Source organism: Amblyomma maculatum, unplaced genomic scaffold, assembly GCF_055883805.1.
Source record: "Amblyomma maculatum isolate TAMU_Amacu unplaced genomic scaffold, ASM5588380v1 scaffold_40, whole genome shotgun sequence".
Taxonomy (NCBI): domain Eukaryota; kingdom Metazoa; phylum Arthropoda; class Arachnida; order Ixodida; family Ixodidae; genus Amblyomma; species Amblyomma maculatum.
Genome location: NW_028146765.1, coordinates 515,724 through 538,367, shown reverse-complemented (window position 1 = coordinate 538,367; position 22,644 = coordinate 515,724). Strand labels below are relative to the sequence as shown.

General features: G+C 44.7%; 1 pseudogene; it reads right to left on the bottom strand.

The window, feature by feature from the left end:
• Positions 1–10,896: 10,896 nt before the first annotated feature.
• Positions 10,897–12,546, bottom strand: LOC146170815 (uncharacterized; annotated as a pseudogene).
• Between the last annotated feature and the right edge of the window lie 10,098 nt (positions 12,547–22,644).

Below are 22,644 nucleotides of genomic sequence, written 5' to 3'. Positions count from 1 at the left end.
ATGTAGTTCACTGCGTTGTCTCCCTTTAAACGATTTCCCTCGTTATCTTGAATTCGATCCTGCTTTCTTTGATTCTTCTTCCCTAGCCAGCTTATATGGTTCCAGAATTTTCTTGCTCCGCCTCTAGAGGCATCGTGTATGTCAGCCATCCAACGATCGGTGGACTGCTTTATTTTACTTTGGACGAGGGCCTGCACCTGAAGTTTCTTTTGTCGATATGATTCCCATTTTTGGTCGATTTCCTCCTGAGATACCTGTTCTTTCTTTGCCATTCGGTGTTCCTTTGAAGCAGCCCGTTGGTGTTCAATAGCTTCCCTGATTTCCTTATTCCACCAGCTCAGTGGCTTCCTCTTTCCATTTCAGCGGTTTGCTACTTTAACCTCCTGAATTTTCCTCCTTATGAGTAGTTCTACCTGTTCATAATCCCAGTCTTCCATGGGGCTTTTCTTTATTGCTTCCTCTATGTCTGCTGCTATCTGCTCTATTTGATCGTCGTTTAATTTTGCGTTGACGTTTTGTCTAAGTTCCATTTCTCGTTTCATCAAGGGCCCCATCTGCAGACTAATACGTTTATGATCACTTCCCAGACTACACTCCCCTTCTTCGTCTATTTCCATTTTTGTGACCTTGCTATAAATTTCCTGCGACGTTAGACAATAGTCAATGGTCGTCTGCCTGTTGCGGAATTCCCACGTGATTTGGCCTTCACATTTTGTTTCTCTATTTACTGTAACTAGATCGTGTCGCTCACAGAAATCTAGCGTTAGCTTCCCATTACAGTCCGCGTATCCATCCAGATCGTCGATGCAGCCGTTCATGTCCCCCAGTAGAATAATATTGGCCCTGTTTCCAAACTGGCTTATATCGTCACTGAGACATTCAACAAGATCCTTGTTTTCTTGCCTGCACTGATGTCCTGTTCCTAAATAAACTACTCCTAGCCATGTCCTTATGCCGGCAATTGTTCCTGAAAGCCTGATATCTTTACAGGATGATTTAATTCTTTGCCAATTTGTTCCCTGGTGTATCAACATACCTACCCTTCCACCCTTTTTTTCCCGTCCCTTCCACCCTTCTGTTGCACCCTTCCCAGACGTAGCCTTCTATAAACGGCGGATCTTCTAGATCCCTGCGATGAGTCTCGCAAAGAGCGTACACACATATTTTGTCATCCTTCAACTGCTGTTCTATCTCTAGCCATTTCGCTCTTTTTCTACCTCCTTGCATGTTTATGTAGCTGATCCTAGTGTTACATTTCTTTTTTGTACTTTTCTTTCTCGACCTACTCTTTGCTAATTTTTGGGGCTCAGCCTCCATTATTACACTTTCTTCTGCTTCACTTCTAACTACCTCTGTGCACGGAGTACTCGCGGTCCCCCTAAAAAAGCTACAGCTCTGCCTGCCAGGCGCCAGACGATCTCTGCTCCCACCCTTCTGCTAAAATGAATGCCATCTCGCTGAAAAGCCCTACCAAAACCTGCTTTATGTACCTCCCTGTTTACCTCAACCACTTCGAAACGCTTCTCCAGGCTTAACCTTCCTATGTCCTGATTAACTGTCACCTCGTCCTTTTCCAGCTTTCCGTTCAATCCTAGCACCTCTGGTACTGTGCATACAACTATCTGCGTTTGCTGTGCTATCTCTCTGATCTCGTCAACTCCCTTAGCTAAACTTTCCACCACTCCTGCAGCGTCACCATTTAGGACATCGTTTAGCCCCGCGGCTACTATTACCATACTGCACTCTGCGGAAATCTTCAACAGTCTTTTTTTACTCTCTTTCAGCACTGCCCTCTTGTTCTCCCTGGGAAGGCTCCAACCAAAACTCTCTTATCACCCTTTACATGTTCCAAGATATCTCGCTTGCACCTGTTCATGTTAGAATCTCCGGCGATAAGCAGCTGGGCCTTCTCTCTCCCTCTCCCAACTGTTGGCTCCTGCTTTCGGTTCATCATCATCATCAGCCTGATTATACCCACTGCAGGGCGAAGGCCTCTCCCATATTTCTCCACTTAACCCGGTTCTGTGCTAGCTGCATCCACTTGACCCCTGCGAACTTCTTAATCTCATCCGCCCACCTAACTTTCTGCCGCCCCCTGCTACGCTTTCCTTCCCTTGGAATCCAGTTTGTTACCCTCAGCGACCATCGGTTATCCTCTCTTCGCCCTACGTGTCCTGCCCATGTCCATTTCTTCTTCTTAATTTCCACTAGAATGTCGTTAACTTGAGTTATTTCTCTGACCCACTCTGCACGCTTTCTATCTCTTAATGTTACCCCTACCATTTGTCGTTCCATAGCCCTCTGGGTTGTCCTCAACTTAAGTAGAACTCTCTTGGTTAGCCTCCACGTTTCAGCCCCATAGGTGAGTACAGGCAAGATGCAACTGTTGTATACTTTCCTCTTGAGCGATACCGGTAAGCTGCTAGTCATAATCTGCGAGTGCTTGCCAAATGCGCACCATCCCAATCTTATTCTTCTTGTTATTTCCTTTTCATGGTCCGGATCTGCGGTTACTACCTGTCCTAAGTAGATATATTCGCCTACTACTTCCAGTATTTCGCTACCTAATGTAAACTCCTGTTCCTTCCTGAGGCTGTTGAACATTACCTTAGTCTTCTGCATATTGATTTTCAAGCCTACCTTTCTACTTTTTCTGTCTAGGTCATCAATCATTATTTGCAGTTCATCCCCGGAGTTGCTTAGCAAGGCAATGTCATCAGCAAATCGCAGATTACTGAGGTATTCTCCATCTACCCTTATCCCTAACTGCTCCCATTCCAAGTCTCTGAATACTTCCTCTAAACAAGCTGTGAATAGTACTGGGGAGATTGTGTCTCCTTGCCTAACACCTTTCTCTATGGGAATTTTGTTACTTTCTTTATGCAGAACTATGGTTGCTGTGCAGCCACTATATATATCTTCCAGCACTTTCACGTACGGCTCGTCTACCCCCTGATTTCGCAATGCCTGCATCACCGCCGAGGTTTCAACTGAGTCAAATGCTTTTTCGTAATCAAAGAATGCTATGTATAAGGGCTGGTTATACTCCGAGCATTTTTCTATCACCTGGTTGATGGTATGGATATGATCGATAGTAGAGTACCGTTTCCGAAACCCTGCTTGATCCTTTGATTGATTGCAGTCTAAGGTTGTCCTGATTCTATTAGCGATTACCTTAGTAAATACCTTATACGTAACAGACAGTAAGCTGATTGGTCTGTAATTTTTAAGGTCCTTAGAGTCCCCTTTCTTGTGAATGAGGATAATGTTTGCATTCTTCCATGGTTCCGGTACCGTCGATGACAACAGGCACTGCGTATACAGGGTGGCCAGTTTTTCTAGCACGATATCCCCCCCGTCCTTCAGCAAATCTGTAGTTATCTGATCCTCTCCAGCTGATTTCCCCCTTTTCATAGTTTCTAATGCTTTCTTGACCTCGTCTTTCGTCACTGGTGGAACGTCTGACTGTTTTTCCCTACCGCCAGACTCATTACGGTCCTGACTACTTTGGCTGCTGTAGAGATCTGTATAGAATTCCTCGGCTACTTTGACTATCTTGTCCATATTAGTGATGACGTTGCCCGCCTTGTCCCTTATCGCATACATCTGGTTTTTGCCTATGCCCAATTTCTTCTTTACCGCTTTAAGGCTTCCCCCGTTCTTTACAGCATGCTCAATTTTCTCCATGTTATACTTCCTTATATCGGCCACCTTGCGCTTATTGATTAGCTTTGATATCTCGGCCAATTCGATCTGGTCTGTTGGATTGGAAGCTTTCATACTCTGGCGTTTCTTAATCAAATCTTTCGTCTCCTTAGACAGCTTACCGGTATCCTCTCTAACTATCCTACCGCCTACTTCTACCGCGCACTCAGTAATGATATCTCTGAAATTATTGTTCCTTGCCTCTAGGGTAATGTCGCCATCCTCAGTTAGAGCTGAATACCTATTCTGTAGCGAGATCCTGAACTCTTCTGCCCTCCCCCTCACCGCTAATTCGTTGATGGGTTTCTTTCTTACTAATCTGTTGCGTTCCTTCTTCAGATTTAGGCTAATTCGGGACCTCACCATCCTGTGGTCACTGCATCGCACTTTCCCGATTACCTCTACGTCCTGCACAATGGCGGGGGTTGAACACATTATGAAGTCAATTTCATTTTTAGTCTCTCCGTTAGGACTTTTCCATGTCCATTTCCGGTTCTTCCGTTTGCTGAAGAAGGTGTTCATGATTCGTAAGTTACTGCGCTCTGCAAACTCAACTAGTAACTCCCCCCTGCTATTCCTAGAACCAACGCCATAGTCACCTACTGCCTTGTCTCCTGCCTGTTTTTTCCCTACCTTGGCATTGAAGTCGCCCATTAGTACAGTATACTGCGTCTTTACTTTTCGCATTGCCGATTCTACATCTTCATAGAAGCTTTCAACTGCCCGGTCATCATAACTGCTTGTAGGTGCATAGGCCTGTACAACCTTCAGTTTATACCGCTTATTAAGCCTAATTACGATGCCTGTAACCCTCTCATTAATACTATAGAATTCATCTATATTACCCGCTATATACTTATTGACAAGGAAACCTACTCCTAGTTGTCGCCTCTCTGGTAAACCTCGATAACACAGTACATGCCCATCCTTCAGTACAGTATATGCCTCATTCGGCCTCCTAACCTCACTAAGCCCTATGACATCCCATTTCATGCCCTCTAGTTCCTCTAACAGCACTGCTAAACTAGCTTCACTAGCTAGGGTTCTAGCATTAAACGTTGCCAGGGTCAGTTTCCAATGGCGGCCTGTCCAGCGGAGCCAGGCTTTCTTAGCACCCCCTGCTGCGTCACAGGTCTGACCGCCGCCGTGGTCAGTTGTTCCGCAGCCGCTGGTGACTGAGGGCCGGGGTTTTATGGAGCTTATCATAGGAGGTTGTGGCCAATTACTGCACCAGGGTGGCCAACTCCTGTTCTGGTGAGGGAGTGCGTTGCCGGAGGTGTTCACCGGCATCAGGTCGCACTTCAAACCTGTTTATGCAATTCCATCGACACTCGGATTTTTTTTTTCTTTTTTTTTTTTTTCATCCGGTGGAGAATTGCGCGGCACCGGGATTTGAACCCCGGTCCTCTTGCATGCGAGGCGGATGTTCTACCGCTACGCCACCGCTGCACCCGGTTATCTGTTATCTTCGGCTTTCGGTTATCTGTGTCCTTATCTCTGGGATTTTCATTCTTCCTTACTTCTTTTTTTTTTCGGCTTCTTAGCTGCTTCTAAATACCTCTGACGGTTCGGATCCGCCTGACCTACTTTGCTTATGCCTTCCATGCCAGTGCTGGCCCCAGCCACGTGGCCCGCATTGGAATGTTCGTCCTCGTTGGTTTCAAGGATAAAGTCGGCCCCTTTTTTTCAATTTGAGGAAGCTGTCCAAGCAGTTTCTGATTTCCCGCCCTTAACAAACGTACTTCATTTTCTAAATCATCCACACGAAACACTAAACTCCCCCTTTCTTGATCAAATCTATCTAGACGCGCACTCAGTACGCAACACCGACACAAAAAGTCGCTGCCTTTCGCTTCACCTACAGAGTCAAAACGCGTTTCCTTGATATTAACCTGTGCTTCACACTGAGTACACTTTACTTTCTTTTGATTGCACATCTTAAGCGCTCGTCGACTGAACTATATCTATTACGAATTCTTAGATTATACAAATTGCCAAAAGAAGACACAAGAAACGACTAGCAAACACCCGTTAAAAACCAATTCTGCGAATGCCAATAGCCTAGAAAAAAAGTATTTATCTAAACAAGATAGGTAAAGAATGAACGCCAAGAAAACCTAGCTGCCGGCACGAAAAACCAGGCCGCTAGGACCAAGAGCTAAAACCTATTCTTTAGGCTGCAGCTAACCAAACTAGCTGAAAACGAAATAAAGTTAATAAAAGGAAGAACTCAACTATTTGACGCTTCGGAAGCTCCCGCCCTCCCGCTGTCGCCAGTCCATCGGTTTCCGGTAGCCACGTGCAATCGGAGGAGCGATGGAACACGCGTCCGCACCACACGGTTGTCAACTGTCAAGAGAAGAGGTGTAAGCAGCGCCTCCACTCGGTAGCAGCACGGCTCCAGCTGCAGTATTGCTTTCGCAATAAAATTGTGCGTTTTCGCACCTTTGTGTTGCCAATATTGGTGTACATTTTGTTTCCTTTTATAAAAATTCTTATTTATAGAAATTTAGGTGGGAACTTTGTGTAAATATTTTTCGCTATGAAATTTATGTTTTTGAGTGCTAGGTCTATTGATTTGAATATCCAATGAATACTGCATGCATTGATACCGTTTATATATCGTATGCAAGTGTTGCATAATGTTTTTTTTTTATATACTTTATATACACTACAGGTGTGTGCTGTTGTCTGCTGTTGTCTGTTTTGGGAGCCAAGGCGCAGTCAGGCTTGTCGCTTGTTGCCTTGGCTTCCTCTTTCTTGTAAAAGAAAAAAATAAACTCCAACTCCAACTTATGTAGCGAATATGGATATAACGAACGAATTTTCGTGCCCCGTACAACTTTTTTATAATGACTTTTGACTCTACAGCAGAATTTCTAATACCACATCTGTTGCACAAAAGCAACACGTAAGTAATCGGTTTCGACAATGCGGGAACAATCTCTCGTTTTTGCAGTCTCCGGCTTTACATCTTGATTTTCATTGGTTACGGCGATCGACTACTGTTCCCAAGGACGCGGGAGCGAATCCCGGCCGCGGCGGCTGCTTTTCGATGGAGGCGAAAAGCAAGGCGCCAGTGTGCTGTGCGATGTCGCGGTTGTCACACGTTAATAATTAGGGGGTATTATTAACGATGCGCCCTAAACGGTGCGCACACTCACAGACACCCTTAGAGTGAGTTGGGGTAGCTGTTCCGGTCGCAAAGGAGATGCCCTGAACCTGCGTGGCAAGCTAAGCCGGAATTCAACTACCTTGTAGTGACAGAAGGGGGTGGCCGTTTGGTGCCCAGCTTTCGCCGGTTCAAACCAGAGTAAGGATCAGAGTCACAAGTAACAAACGAAACACAATTTATGCACAGCAAGAGACGATACAAAGGAATACACAAGATCACTTGAAACGCACAGAAGAGAGGTTCACAGAATACAAACGCTAAGCATGCACCTATAGAGGTATTCAATAATATAGAGGCTTTACAAAACAGGTGAAACACGAGAGAGTTACATAAACAAACACCAAATTGCTCACCAGGAACTGTTGCAGTCCGACGCCTCAAGAGTCACGATGTGGCCGCCATACAAGACGAGCGCCGCTCCCTTGCAGGTCCGTGGGCTTGCCAGCAGCGGGTGATCCCCGGGAGTCCAGCCGAAGCACAGGCGAACATGTCGCAAACACTGACTGACTGACTGACTAACTTACTGCACAAGCGGCACGGTCTCTTTAAATAGGGCGCGCCGCGTCTGTCTGTAACCCGCGCCAAAGCTAGCGCGCACACACACTTAGTTTCGCTGGTTAGAGCGCTCCCTTCTCCTCCCGTCGAGCCGCGCGTCGCCATTGGCTAGGTCCCTTAGGCCCGTATTCTAAAACACTCCTTACCTTACTAAGGGCGCCTCACACAGTCTAAGGCGACCTGACGTCAATTCTGAAACGAACCTTACTAAGGGGCCCTAAGTTAGGGCCTCCTTGGTGCTTCCCCGAGCTTAGGCTGTCAGGACGTTACCTTCGTGCATCCTAACGTCGCTCCTGTACCTGAAAGCATGCTTCTCCGCACGGCAGTGCACGCGGTACGCTTCTTTGCGCACGGCGCGGATCGTATGTGCCGTGCGCAGCGGTGAGGTATTTCTTTTTCTTTAGCGGTCTTGCTTTCCTGCACATCGCGACTTCTGACTTGTTATCTCTTGGACACGGTGTTCCCGATTCCATCCAACTGCATCCTTATCCCGAAAGGAACTGGGAAGAATGCCTCCGATGCCGTTCGTGTCACAGGATGGTAGCTTCGAAAGCTACAGAAGTTTTTTGCTCCGCGCGAGAGAACTTTTGCACGGCCGGGTGTACGCGCTTCCGCGGCCGCCAATACCGCGGCGTCTCGCCGATAGGCTGAATCCGCTGGAGCACTACAACGACCATGAATTCCTGATGCGGTATCGTTTTTCTAAGGAAGCAGTGCTGACTATTCTGGAAGAACTGCAGTTACGTGTGAGTGCGGACAACAGAGGGTCTCCACTACCGCCCGCGCTGAAGCTTCTGATTACGCTACGGTTTTATGGAACTGGCGCAATGCAGATTGTGGTGGGGGATCTCGTGAACGTGTCCCAGCCCGCCGTGTGCAGATGTATTTGGGAAGTGACGCAGGCGATCTGTCTGCGTCTCTTTCCAAAGTACGTCCGGCTGCCGAATACCACTGCAGCGGAGTCGAAGTCTACAATGACAAGGTTTTATGCCATTGGAGGGTTTCCCGGCGTTACTGGGTGTATCGACTGCACACATGTGCCCATAAAGAGTCCCGGCGGTGAAAACGCTGAAGTGTACAGAAACAGGAAGGGATACTTCTCCATCAATGTGCAGGTAAGTAACACTATATATATATATATATATATATATATATATATATATATATATATAACGTTCTTTGAAAGAAATAAGGTTAGCCGTTCTAGTAAAGTCCAAGAGGGAACGATGATGAGGCCCCTGCGCCCAAGCAATGTAAGATGACGGGTTATTTGGCGAAAGACCCTCTGCTGTGAAGGATTCTCTTTGGATTCAGAGCCGGGGAAACCCACAAGTGGTGAATATCTGCCTCACTATTTACAGACAGGACATTTCTTCAACTACCGTAGTTTTACGTACAGTGTAATTCCTGTCGGCAGAAATGCGGATGCGTATCTGTTATTGTGCGCTAGATTGTAACATTGTGTATTTGTAGCTTGTCCTGCTAATCTACAGCAGACAGAGGTGTGAAGTAGTATTCAATAAGGAAATCATGACAAGACAATGAATCTCTGCTTTTGATTGCCGCCCCTTACGTAAAAAATCAGAACTTGGCACACGTATGCATGCAGAGAACACCGCGCAGTTATGTTGGGAGCATGATGCAGGTGTAGCTACCTAGGGTAAAGAAGGCTACGCTGGCGTTGGATAGTATTATGCTCACACAGGCCCTACAAATCACTCTACTTCCCATGTTAGCCTGGCATGCTTGACAAGGGTCAGCGTGCTGGCTGCCTAGCTGCCTGATACGGCTGGCCGAGAAGCTGCTGAGTTGAGCACTGTCCGTCGCTAAATAAAGTGCAGTCTCTTGATCTCTTTCTCTCGTAAGCACCACAGTGATCTGAACTTCTCTTTCTTGTTTTGTTTAGAGGCTGTCACAGGACCAGAGCTTCAGTTTTTTAATGTTGTCTCGAGTTGGCCTGGGTCAGTCCATGACAACAGGATCTTCAGCAACAGCCGATAGATGGTGGCGTATGAACAAAAGGAAATGCCAGGCATGCTCCTAGGTGACCAGGGCTACGCATGTATGCCTTTCCTGTTGACGCCACTCAGGAACCCTCAGACTTGTGCACAAAAGAGGTAAGGAAAACAATTTTGCAGCACTGAGGTGAAGTATGCATGCAATAGTTATTTTGGCTTACTCTTGGCGGGAACAGCAGGGGACATTATTAAAATGCACAGTTCTGTGGAGCGAGCTTGTGGTGCATGGAAGAGAAGATTGGCATGCCCGAGAAGGATTGTGAAGCAAAAAGCGATCAGTTTCTATTACTGTGTGCGATGCACAGCGCAAAATTGTTGGTTCCAACATTGCACAGCAGATATTTCAATCCGTAATGTGCTGCTGTAACCCCACGTACGTGCTCAGAGAGCATGTCGGGCATAAGCAATGTTACATCCATTCTTTCAAACGAGTTTCTTTGGCTGTGTTATCATGGGACCTCTATTCAAAAACGTGCCATATATATATTTTTTTTTAATCAGCTTCTGCAGCTGTGTTGTCATGGAAGCTTCAGTCGAAAATGTGCAGATGAGTTTGTCCAGCCTCACAGATGCAATGCCTGCATGCGAAAAGGAAGAAACTGCTTGCATTTCTCTGTAGCAGAGGAACAAGGCATTTAAGTATGCACATGTTCTGTCATGTGACGAAAGGCTTTTGATTTTGTGTAAATGTCTTGCACAGGAGTAACCTGCTTAGTCGCACCAGCCTTTGCATTGATTACACACATTCTATTCCTAAGAAGCCAGATGATATGGCAATAACACCACTTCAAAGCTGCACCTACGGAGAAACAGCAGTGCCAGACACTGCTCTGTGGTCAGGACTATGCATGTTTGCAACTTCTATTGATGCCAAGGCAAGGAAAATGGTTGTGCACGAGTTTATTATTTTGCCTTTCTGCTTGCAGGTACAACAAGAGCCACATCAGGACAAGAAACTCTGTTGAGCGGGCGTTTGGCGTTTTGAAGAGGCGGTTTGCTCGCCTGAGCAAAAAGCTTGAGTCTAAACTTGAGCGATCAGTTGCGATCATAACTGCATGTACAGCACTTCATAATATTGCGTGCACTCTAAAAGACCCACTTCCAAACGGGGATGAGCCTGAACCTGAACAGGCAGATGCTGATGGAGCATGCGTCGCTGACAGCCTTCTAGGCATGCAAGTTCGAACAAGGCTGATTCAGCGTTGCTTTGCCAGCAATCGAACTGCAGACGACAGTGAGACGGACTCTGATTAGAGGTAAAACTGTGTGATGTCTTTTATGCAGAAATGCGTGTGAGCCGACATATGGAAAAACTATATAAAGAACTAAAAAACTGAAAGCATGAAACAACACAGTGGAATCTAGCACAATATGCCCCTTTATTCAATGTTATATACATAGAAGCTTTTGTCGATTATCTGCACGAGACTTGTGCTGCTCCGATCACTGCTCCAGATTCAGAGCAGCCAGCTGCTTTGTCAAAATAGCTATCTTAAGTTTCTGGGCTTCTTCTTTTGCCCTCAAGACGCGCATTTTCATCTTATGAATTGCATTCCGCTTGCTTCTCTCATCTACATGCTGCTCGCGTTTGAATGCATGTTCATCTTCTATCATCTTCATTCTTGACAAATGTTCTTGGTGCCTCTGTGCCTTTTCATTCTCTGCAGCCTGAAGACGGGCCTCTAGCTCACTGGATATTGCCTCCTCCACAGCAGTGGCTCGACCACCTTGTCGACGACGCACCGGTCGTTCAGCTGCCGATTCCTGGCTGCATGAAGCTGCCAGTCTATCTTCGGCTGCCAACCCAGCAGTGTCCACGGCAGCTGCTGGCTCGCTGTGTACTGTGGCGTCAGACAGCATCTCATCTGCCTGACTGTTCACTGGGAACTCTGCAAGAAGTTTGGATATATAAAGCATTGTAATAAAATCTTCAATAATGACAGCGTTTGGTCGAGTTGGTTTACCATGCTGATTGAAAGCACTTTACTTCCGTCTCAATAAGGAGAGTCATTCATCACTGTGGTGATAGCATTGTAAGCAGGCAACCTACAAGTGTGTGGAACTCAGGTTGTCACATGAAATAGAGACGGAATTAAGCGCTCATGTCAGACCGATGGTGCATCTTTGTCATACACTGCACTTTAACAATCAGTTTCAAAACAAATACAAGAACTTTACTAGGTGTCCTAATCAAAAATATTGACGGCACATAACTGTTTAGCGCTAATATACAAACCAATGAAATAGTACTAGAGACAACATTCCAAGCATGGCAGCTTGATTGCCGTTACATTTGCTTATGCAGAAAATATAGTGGAATGCTTTTCATTTTGCTTAAGTGAGATGCACAGAAGGAAGTTAAAAGACGCGCTCAATACACACATTCTTGGAAGCCACAAACGTGTACTGCAGCACTGCTGAAAAAAGACATTTGCCGCTTGCACACTAATGTGCATTGGCTTAATGGCTAATATGGGGAATGTTACAATATGCAGCCGACAGCTGCAGCGGTTCAAATAGTAATCTGAATTGGGTTGTACGGAATGTCCTGCTTACCTTCATCACTTGCATCGGACCGGCCGTCCCCTACCACCATGCTGTCTATGATCTTGGCAACGGCTTGGCTGGCTGACGGCTGCACGTCGCTGTCATAGGGGTTCGGAACCCGTACCGCTATATGCGGCACGATTGCCTCTATCTGGGCGAGCCTGTCGTCGAAAGGCTCCGGTGGTGGTCCACCACCTGTAATTAACGTCACAGTCAGAAAAAAGAAAAAAAAAAAACGGAATACGGCACATGACAGTTTATAAAATGCTGAAACTTACCTGTGGCCATCACCTCTCTCGCTTGTCTCGCCTTTTATTTCTTGTATTTTTGCTTCAAGTTATCCCACAGCTTCTTAAGTTGCTTCACTTCCCGGGGACGCACGTTAGGCATGCTATTATATTCAAGGCACAAGCGCTCCCATGCCTTCGTTTTGGCGTGCAGGGACATCGCATCAGTCTTTTTGTTTTCGACAACGTTCTTGTATTTCTCTAGCAGCTCAGTTAGAAGATCCTTTTCTTCGTCAAGGAATGGCATCTTTACCGGCATGTCGGCTGGCGGTATGGTGGCAAACACAGCACGTACAAGGATCGAAGAGACAGAACACGCGAACAGGAAGACTGGCAGAACAGGAAGAACAGGAAGACGGCGCGACTGGCGCGGCGCGACACCGAAATTAGTGTTGCCAGATTCTGTTTGCTTCTATGCTGATTTCAGCCATTTCATGAATTTTCAGCCAAAACGTGCATAATAAAATGCATGCCATGCCTAGATATATCAAATAAACTTTAAACTAACAACGCAGCTCCTTTATTTTGTTCATTATTGGCATATTATTCACATTTAATATACATAATCTCGTAACCAGGAGAGTCATATCCACCAGTTAGCTCCTTTCGCTAGGAAGGCTTCAGGAAGCTTTCAGAATTCGGTCAGGCCCTTCGGGCGCTCCTTGTGTTTAGGGAACATAGAGGGCTCCCTACGTAAGGTAGGGAAACAGTCTAAAGTAAGGAGTGTTTTAGAATACGGGGGATAGAAAGTTCTCGATTTTTGTGGCATATTCCAGCTTGATGAGTCCGTGTGATCACCGGGTGATGGGAAAGAGGGCGGCGGCGACGCGTACAGAGCTACGCGCTCTCTCGCGAGAGGAAGGAGGCTTTTTTCGAGCTTTCCAAGCGACGCCACGCGGGCCTCGCGCCCTGCCGGCTTAATAAAAATGTGCGCCGGTTTCGTGACAGCAGTGCACGCTAAAGAACCCCAGGTGGTCGAAATTTCCGGAGTCCTCAGCTACGGTGTGTCTCATAGCCTGAGTTGCTTTGGGACGTTAAACCCCACAAACCAAACCAAATCTAACTTTATTGGTGCATGTTGTGGACTTTCGTGCTTCACATATACCCTTTCACATCACATTCGGGGGCTTGAGTCGAACATTTTTGAAACAGCAGGCCTTTAATGCTCGTCTTTAAAACAGATTTTTATTAGATTTATCCGTTTAACATGGAAAGCGAGGACGTGACGTCAAAAATATTATGGCAGATTACGCTCTTGCATAAGACTGATGACAAAGAGATGCTGTTTACGTTTGGTTTGACTATGTTGTCAGCGATTACACTTCGAAACTCTTCATCACTGTCTACTGCCATTGCCGAAGTGTGACAGACACTGCGCTTTTTCTTTTTAGCAAATCAATTTGAACCCTGCTTTACGTTTTCTCTCTATCCTCTACGGTGAGGCGTTCGAGGAAGCGTCAAATAAACTTAAAGCACGGATGCCTGAGTAGGATGCCCGGCGCCGTCAGGCATTGGTCACGCACGACCTGACGCGACATCATGATAAGGCTATTTCGGTTATTATACATGAGTGGATTGACATCGTGATAACGTCATATCCGGTCATGATGGCGTTATTACTGCGAATAGATGCAGTTGCGCACTCTATACGGAACAACATCGGGCTTAAACAGAATCACTGGTACACCGAACTATTACGTAACTAGCGCATTCACGCACGGCGATTGTGGGGCTTCTAGTAATGGTTTGAATCCACCAAAATGCTGTAGTGAGTCGGCAGCCCAGATCCAGCTGTTGTCTCATATATTGGCGATGGTTGCAGCGAGCTCACCGCCCTCGCTGCAACTTGCTCCCCCTCGTGAGTGATCCTACTGGTTGAGGAGGGCACCCGAATAAGTTAGTCACGTGATCTAATTGGTATTTTGAGGGATTTCGTTTACGCTTACTCCAAGACCTTCTCGGCGGCCACGGCGCAGGAAAGCCGGCAAGGAGACCCTCCCCTGGCTGAGCCCCTGCCCCGAGGTCCATGTCGGTGTAAAAAAAGTCTTCTCACTCACTCACTCACGATCGATAAAAATTGGACTTGAGTCTTCTACTGTCAGATATAGATAGAATAATCATTTCAGAACGTGGCTCTCTATGTCTTGAAATCACACTTATTGGTTAGATTCAATATTTATAAAGAAAACAAATTATCCGAAGTACTAGTAATTTAGTGTATGCCTTCCCTGTCGAAAAAACTACGGAACTGTGTCAAAAATACGACAAAATATCCTATAGTTCTGTCGTAACCACCAAATTTTTCTGTAGTTCTGTAGTACTTTTTTGTAGTTCTGTAGTTTTTCTGCAGTATATTTTTGTTGTCTGTAGTTGTGTAGCACTTTTCTGTTGTAACTACAGAAATTTCAGATGTTACTACAGAATGTTCTGTTGTCGCAACAGGTTTCCCGTCAAAAACCGTACAGAAATTCTATCGTAACATCAGAAAATGTTATGTAGTTGTTTCCGACTGGGTTTTGTGATTTTAACAATTTTTTTCTTTATTTATTTATTGGTTTTCTACTTTTCTCTGTTGTTTACGTCCCCTCCGGAAGCACAGAAGTTGTAAGGCGGCACATGCGTCACTTCTACTGTCGGTCCTTTGTAAATTTCGCTGTTATGTCACGTCGAAATGAAGTACCAATCTAGCCCTTCAAACTAAGCTGGTATATGTTTCCTGAGTTCATTTTAATACATTAAAATGCTCGAAAAGGGCGTCGTTGAGCGTTGCATTAGTGAAAAAATTGGCTCTGGTCTGACCAATGGCCATCCAGAGTACAATTCCGGAAGCAACATCTGCGGCGAACGCAGCGGCGGCGGAACCGCTGAGCCACTGTGCCGCTGAGATGTCGGCGGTGGCCGTGCGCGCCAGCCGTGCTCCTAGTTACGTCACTCACCCCTCGCACATCGGCAGCTTGATCATCGGGGGCTAAGCGAATTGGCTCAGCTACTAGCGTAGTGTTGCTTTCGCGACAATGAATGGAAAAAAAATTTATTTTCGTCAGAGAGCATGTGTGGACGATTCCGTGTTAGATGGCCATCAACCCATGGCTGACGGCGACCTGGGTGGCCTACTCCACGGCCTTGGTCTGGGCGACCGGGCAACACGGCCTCCCACTGCTTGAGGGAAGGATCACGCATAATATCCACCTGTGGCGGTGCTATGCTACAGATCTATAATATGAGGTCATAGGTTGCCAATTCCTGACACCATTTGCACTCCGGCTGAATGTCCGGGTAGATTTTGCTCAACACGTATGGGTTGAAGAAACATCTAGTCTACAATCGCCGCCAGACGCATTCCTGCGCCTTCAAAATATTTGGTTCACATGAAAGAACGATACAGTATCTTTTAGGCTTGTTTTGTGGACATCTGAACCGCGCGATAAAGGAAGACAAGAAGGGGGAAGTGAAAGGGGAAAAACAGTAAGCGGCGCCATAGTGGAGTGCTACCGAGCAATTTTGGTCACCTGGAGATCATTTGTGTTCACTGACATCGCACTGCAAACGGACGCCTCTCCGTTCGCCTCCATCGAATCACACCTGCCAGCAGTCGGGTTTGAGCGCGGGTATTCCATTACAGTAGTGGGGTATCTTAACCATTCCTGTCCCGGTGGCACAATGGTCAAAATCCCCGAATACTGTACGGGAGTTCCCGGGTCGGAAGCAGACTGCCGGCTGGCACGTTTCGACGGAGGCGATAAGGAGAGGCGTCGGTTTGCAGAGCGAAGTGGGCGGACGACAAAGATTCTCAGGTGGTCGAACTTACTCTGTGGCTCTCCACTCCGGCGCCTCTTTCTCTCCTGTCACTTCCAGTCCCACCTTTTTGCTTCCCTCCAGTTCAAGCCGGAGAGTTTTCAAATGAAGATGTTTGATGATTTTGACATCGTCAGGCTGCCGATAAAGAAAATTTCAAAAATAGCATATATCATAATTTAGGCCTATATTTTCGCGCGCAGTATTTTAACACAGTCGTCGCGGAAGCAGAGAAGTTTAAAATTTAAAGAATAATAAAGAAACGCTATATATAATTTTAGCACCAGGACAGAAAGGCAACTTTTGAGACGGCAACGGCGAGAGTTTCGAACGGGCTAGACTGTCCTTGAACTACATAAAATTAGTGGGAGAGCCGGCTCACCAGCGGCGATCTGGGTTGCCAACAAGGTATGATCCAGTAAGCCCAGCGAGCAGCGAAGCTCAGCGGAGCCCTGGAATAGGGGCACCGACCCTGTGAAAAGAAAGAAGATAGACCTCTTCTTTCTCGTCTGCAACTAGCACAATACCTTTATAGAGCAATAGACGTCTTTCTTATCCTATACTATAAAATATGCTGCTTTCGGAAGAGCCCTATAAAAAGCTGGCCTTGAAAGTCGGCGTCAGAGCTTCCGGAGGCATCATAAAACAAAGTGTAATTAGTGGCGTGTGTCTGCGATCATTGAAATAAAATATAAGCTTCTACTGCGATTTCAACAAAGTGTTGGTGTTTAAGCATGGCTTGAAAGTAGTGTCTTGACTTAAGCTGAAAGAGTAACGAAAATATCTCTATTATTACCGCCTTTCAATCAGCGCTTCTTCTGAAAATTTTTTAAATACAGGAATGGAAAACTGCCGTATCAGTCATTTTTTGTGGAGCATTGAAAAGCGCTTTAGGCAACGGAGGAACCTTGTAGTGAAATTGAAAAGAGAACATGAGGTGCTTTATGGAGGGCCTCGGAGATATCTAGACCATTTGGGGACTCTTAGCGTGCACTGATATTGCACAGCCCATCTACGACTCTATTTTTCACCTTCATCGACACGCCGATGGGGCGGTCACTTCGGAAACAGGGCACGCCAGATCTGCAGTTGAGCGTCTTAACTACTGCACCAATGAAAGCTTATAAGTACATTATTTCTTCAGACGCTGTACAAGTCAATTGGTCGGCGCATGTTAAGCAGTTGTCTAACCAGAGTTGTGTAGTTAGGGTTGTGTACTTGAATAAGAACTGCGTAAGCTCCAACGTTTGCTCTTCCTCTTATCTGTTACGGCAACTTCTGTTGGACCCATAAAATCAACGAATCGACCAAACGACAGATTGAAGTTCCAATAAAGAGCTAGCTAGAAGGGTCGAACATATGCCTCTTAAAGATGCTTAATGTAGACGGCTCCCGTCACAATTCTTTGATCTCGCAAATTTAATGCTACGAAAAAGTTATGCTGTCGGCTTACCTCAAATCAGCTTGAGTGAACGCACCACATACATTTCTCTCCCACACCTCAGCGCAATGTCTGCTGATTGGCATATTACTAGACCAACCCCACGTTTAAATTCCAGCGGGTTCATTCTATTTTAGTAGCCGAGGAGTGTTCTCAAGTGGCGTCATTTGCATGGGGAAAGCTACGATTAAAAACAAGAAGGCAGACATACACCGAGTTCTCAATGCTCTGTACGAATAATAGCACAAGCAATCTAATTACACAAGAGTGGCATTCTTATCCTGCAAAAAAAGTAACTTTCTAAAAGGTACGATAAGCTGGCCATTAGAAATGAGGCGACGCCGGCCTCCTCTATCATCCTAGGAAAACCGGTAGTATTATTTCCATTCAAGAAGGCTGCGCCTGAAAATGTTTAATTGCAAAATTATAATTCACTTTGTTCCATACATCGAAAACATATATTTTCCTTATGGGCTGCATTATTTTGGCAGATCTAGGATTATTCCCTACAACTTCAATAAGTCGATTGCTTTAGAAACTTAAATGCTTGAAGAAATACCAGTTGGTACAGCCGTGGATACTGTGAAGCCCAAGCCGTGTCGACAGCAGGTTCGCCGTCACCAAAAAAACTTTGAAGCATGTGTTTCTCGCTTCGGCGGACTAACATTGCAGGCTTCAGATATTTTGCTCGTCTTTCTAAAGCGGGTAATCTTTGCCCCTGAATTTTATTCAATGGAAAAGGCCTCAAAAATACACTGGGTGCAGTATACTTACTTTAACTAATTTCTTCTGAGGCCCTAAGCCGCATGGTTGAGATGTTTTGTATGCTTTTGACTCAGTTTAACAAAGCCTCCAGTAAATTTTGTTTTAAAAGGAGGTAATCATCTTTGACATCATCGTTTATCTTGTATGCAAGCATCCTTCTGTTAATGGTTTACAAGTTTTATCGTTAAGGCTAATCCTTATACAAGACATCTACTCTTAAAAAAATGATATTTTTTGAACAAAAATTAATTTTGCACTCAGTAGTATTAGATTTGGGACATCGTTATAAATGCATTCGCCATTTAAAAAAAAAAATCTTCTATGCAGTAGACTTCAATGCATGTAAAAGACCTCTGCTTATTCTACGTGCTGCCCCGCCGGGGTGGCGCAGTGGTTACGGCGCTCGACTACTGTTCCCAAGGACGCGGGATTGAATCCCGGCCTCGGCGGCAGCTTTTCTATGGAGGCGAAAAGCAAGGCGACCGTGTGCTGTACGATGTCAGTGCACGTTAAAGTACCTTAGGTGGTCGAAATTTCCGGAGTCCTCGACTACGGCGTCTCTCATAGCCTAAGTCGCTTTGGGAAAGTTAAACCTCACCAACCAAGGAACCTATTCTACGTGCACTATACAATACAATAAATGGAGAGGTTGTGTTTCTAAAAGTGGCTGCGTGGCACAATGAGCCAGTGTACGAGTGTGAGATATAATCGAACAGTGCCGCAAGAGATCCACCACGTGTAGACGTGCTGTGCGGGTGTCGATACACTGAACGAAGAGCAAAATCTATGTAAAAACATGCACAATTTTGGAGAATGTCTTTCCTGCCTTCGACACTTTCCTGCCTTCGACACCTTCTCGCATTTCATAATATTGAGAGGCGAAATTACATTTCATACTTTTCATTTTGACCTTTCAAAAGCCCCGGGCTAACTGAATGAACAGTCTAGGTTTCAAAGCAATCGGGCTAAGTGGCTTGTGCCAGTGCCATTCTCCGGTGTTTTGCGTTGAGATAAAGGTATATTGCCAAGTACATTTTGCTATCATTTAGGGGCCAGCACCTACACACAAGATCTAGCGCTAGCGCGACGTCCCGCAGGAACTCATTTGGTTTAATTCATTGATTGATTTATAGGAAGGGAAACCGAGGTAACTGTCTCACTTGTTTTCTGTGGACAGCTTAGCCGCGCTGTAGGGGAATAGAGGAAGGTGGGAGTGAAAGTGGAAAGAGAGAAAGAGGGGCCATAGTGGAGGACTACGGCGTATTTTCGACCACTTGGGGATCATTAACGTGCCTGGCATCGAATAGCACACGGACGCCTCTCCGTTTCGCCTCCATCGAAACGTAGCCGCTGGCTGTCGGGATCGAACCCGTGAACTCCGGCACAGAAGTCGGGTGTCTTACAACTGTATCACCGCAGCGGGGCTGGTCTTCCGATTCCAGTAAGCGAAATACCCCGTAACCAAAAAGTTAGCTTTAGAGTTCATAATTGTGAAGTGTAAATTTTCCAGCCTATTTATATATTCGCATATTCACCAATTATATAAAAATTGATGTGTTGGACAACTTTACAGAGCCATCTTTGGAAGATATCAAAAGAGGTGCCCGTTAAGCCTTTTTATTGCCGTAATTGCCTTCAAATTGCATTGGTGAGGATGTATTTCCTGTCAATATTTTTTCTTCACTTTACATATAATCTCTTTCTGCGACGAACGGTGTTTTCTGAGATTGAGTTTCATCCCTTCCATAAAATCCCAGGTATCATCTTCAAGTTGGTCTATTAACTTCGTTGCAACTTATACACATATTCAGGTATGTGCTGCCGCCTTTCCCTTTCATCCTTGATGTTCCATCGGACAGAGTGCCTCCCAATATTTCTATAGTTAATCAACCATTTTTTTTATCAAATAAAGGCGTTGCTATTTGCCTTAATAATAGAATAGTTTACCTATGTTAAGCAGTCATCAGATCCCTGAAATAACTATGGTAAATTGTTCAACGAGCTGGGACACGGCCTACGTAGAGAATAGCACGATAAATCATATGCTTTTAAAATTCAGCGTGTTATAGAATTGGTGAGTGTAACAATGACTACACCTTTTCTAGTTTCCATTCAGTACATGTATACTCCCGAGCTTCCGTTACAGCCATATGTTTAAAAGTAAATAAAACGTTGGGTGTGGTTTCCCCTGGTGCTTATGCATAGCTGAAATTGTACGCGCCTTTTATCTCGTCTCGTCAATCACTCCCAAATAAAATGTAATAATTTCTTACGGAAATAATTCCCAATCACGAAAGTAACAATGTGTAATAAGGAGTAAGTGAAATCATTACTCGGGGTGACAATAGTACACTTGCTTGACAGAAGTGCCAGACAACAATGGTGCACTGTGAATATCACCACATGTATTTGCGTGTTGGAACTAAACATGATTTCGTTGAAAATTACGCGCAGGGAGCGCATATAACGAAAATACATAGCGGCAAAGCCATCTACATAAGTTTCAAAATGTTATATTTAACTTTTGGTACCTTCGAGCTCATTTCCAAGCGACTAAACTAAGAAAACGCATTTTACATTTTACTTATATGTCGATGGCAATAATTGCATCAACACACGCTTTTCAGTTGCTTGCAGTTTTCAACTTTGTGACAATTCAATACACAATACTTTGCCTCGAAATCTAGAACTGAAATATGTTTGCTTATATTTTAAATCATGACTTGTTCATTACATTTTATTTGGATGGTAATATTTGCCATTTGATACCACCAACCAAATATTGCAGCAGCATTTCTTTATCATGATATAAAATAAAATCCTGTACATGCTAAAAAAACGCCTTATAACATATTCTTGAGTGATATATGCCTCTACATAGTAGTACTTTGCTTTAAGCAAACTGTTTTTTTGTTTTTTTACAGTATCAAACTGCTCTTCGGGGAGTAGTTTCCCTTTATTATTACGTGTTTTCTCTCGTGCATATATTCTCTCCTCATGTATTTTGTTTCTTGGTCTGTGAAACTACATAACCCTCTTGAAAATGGTTGTTTTTTGTTACAAACTTTGGCCTACCGTAAAAAAACTCGTTAAGCGTCTATTTTATTTTCACACATCCTCGTCTATGCTGTTGGTTGGACCAGCGGTGTATGAAATATTATGTAGAAGGATTTTACTTGTGTTGGTTTGATATTTTTATTTTCTTAGAAAACAAAATATTCGATGTACTGCAACTATTACTATTATTCCTCTGCAGCCTTGCACCCAAAGGTGTTTATTGTGATTTTTACCACGTAAATATTTTTAGTGTTCAATAGGACACAGGAAAAGAATAATTGTAAAAGGGTTCTTCACTGGCTAATTATAGCTAATTATAGAGTTTTTGTATATACGTAATCATTTTATTCCCAAAGCCAAATTTTTACCATGATTTAAGCAGGTTTGAAATGCAGGCCAGGTTTGTTAAAACAGACTCTGAAACAACTATTTTGCTTCGAATATATGGCCTTCTGGATTTAGCAGATTTTGGAGATGATCCGTTACAATCATGTGTCTATGATGTTAGAGAACAAAACAAACAACTCCTAACTAAGGAAAAAGAGCTCTACAAATAAAATTTCAGACGACTATAGTATTGACATATATGCAGTAAGAAATAGGATGCCCTGAGGAGGACACGCTCTAGAAGCTAATTACTCTATATATGTATGCCACAGCCCAAGCGGGAATATAAGAATACGATGATGATATGAAAATTGGGAATGACGCCCACATTCAAATGCATAATTCTGTAATATATGGCAGAAGCATTTTTCGCCCCCAAAAAACAGGAAGAAAGCACAGGTATACACCCCTGTGGCCTCCCTGGCACCATGCAGAGAAGGAAGGTTTTGCCTCCGCGAAGGGGCATTTTATAATAAGCTGGAGATCGAACTGAACACAATGCGAATTCTAATAGAATGGGGAAGGTGGCATTATTCCCGCAGCAGGCTTACAGAACGAATAATGCATCTAACTTTTCTTTAGCGCGTAATGTTGTTATGTGAATTCATCTCGCTCTAGAGCTTTACGAAAGCCTGTTTGCTTTCAGATCATGATATGCCAGTATTGGGCCCGCGGATTGCAACTGCTTAATGGCTTAAACCAAATAGCAGTTTTCTCGTTTCTAAAATAATACAGAGTATTTGCGGCTCCATTTGCTTGGCTTGGTGTTATTTCTGTGTTCACCTCTAAATTTTTTTTTCACTTCATTTCCAGGCTTGTCGAGGCTTTGAAAACGACGTAATGTAATGGCTCATAGCCAAGTTCCACGTGACTTACTCAGGTGACTGGGCCAAGTTTGTTACGGCACTGACA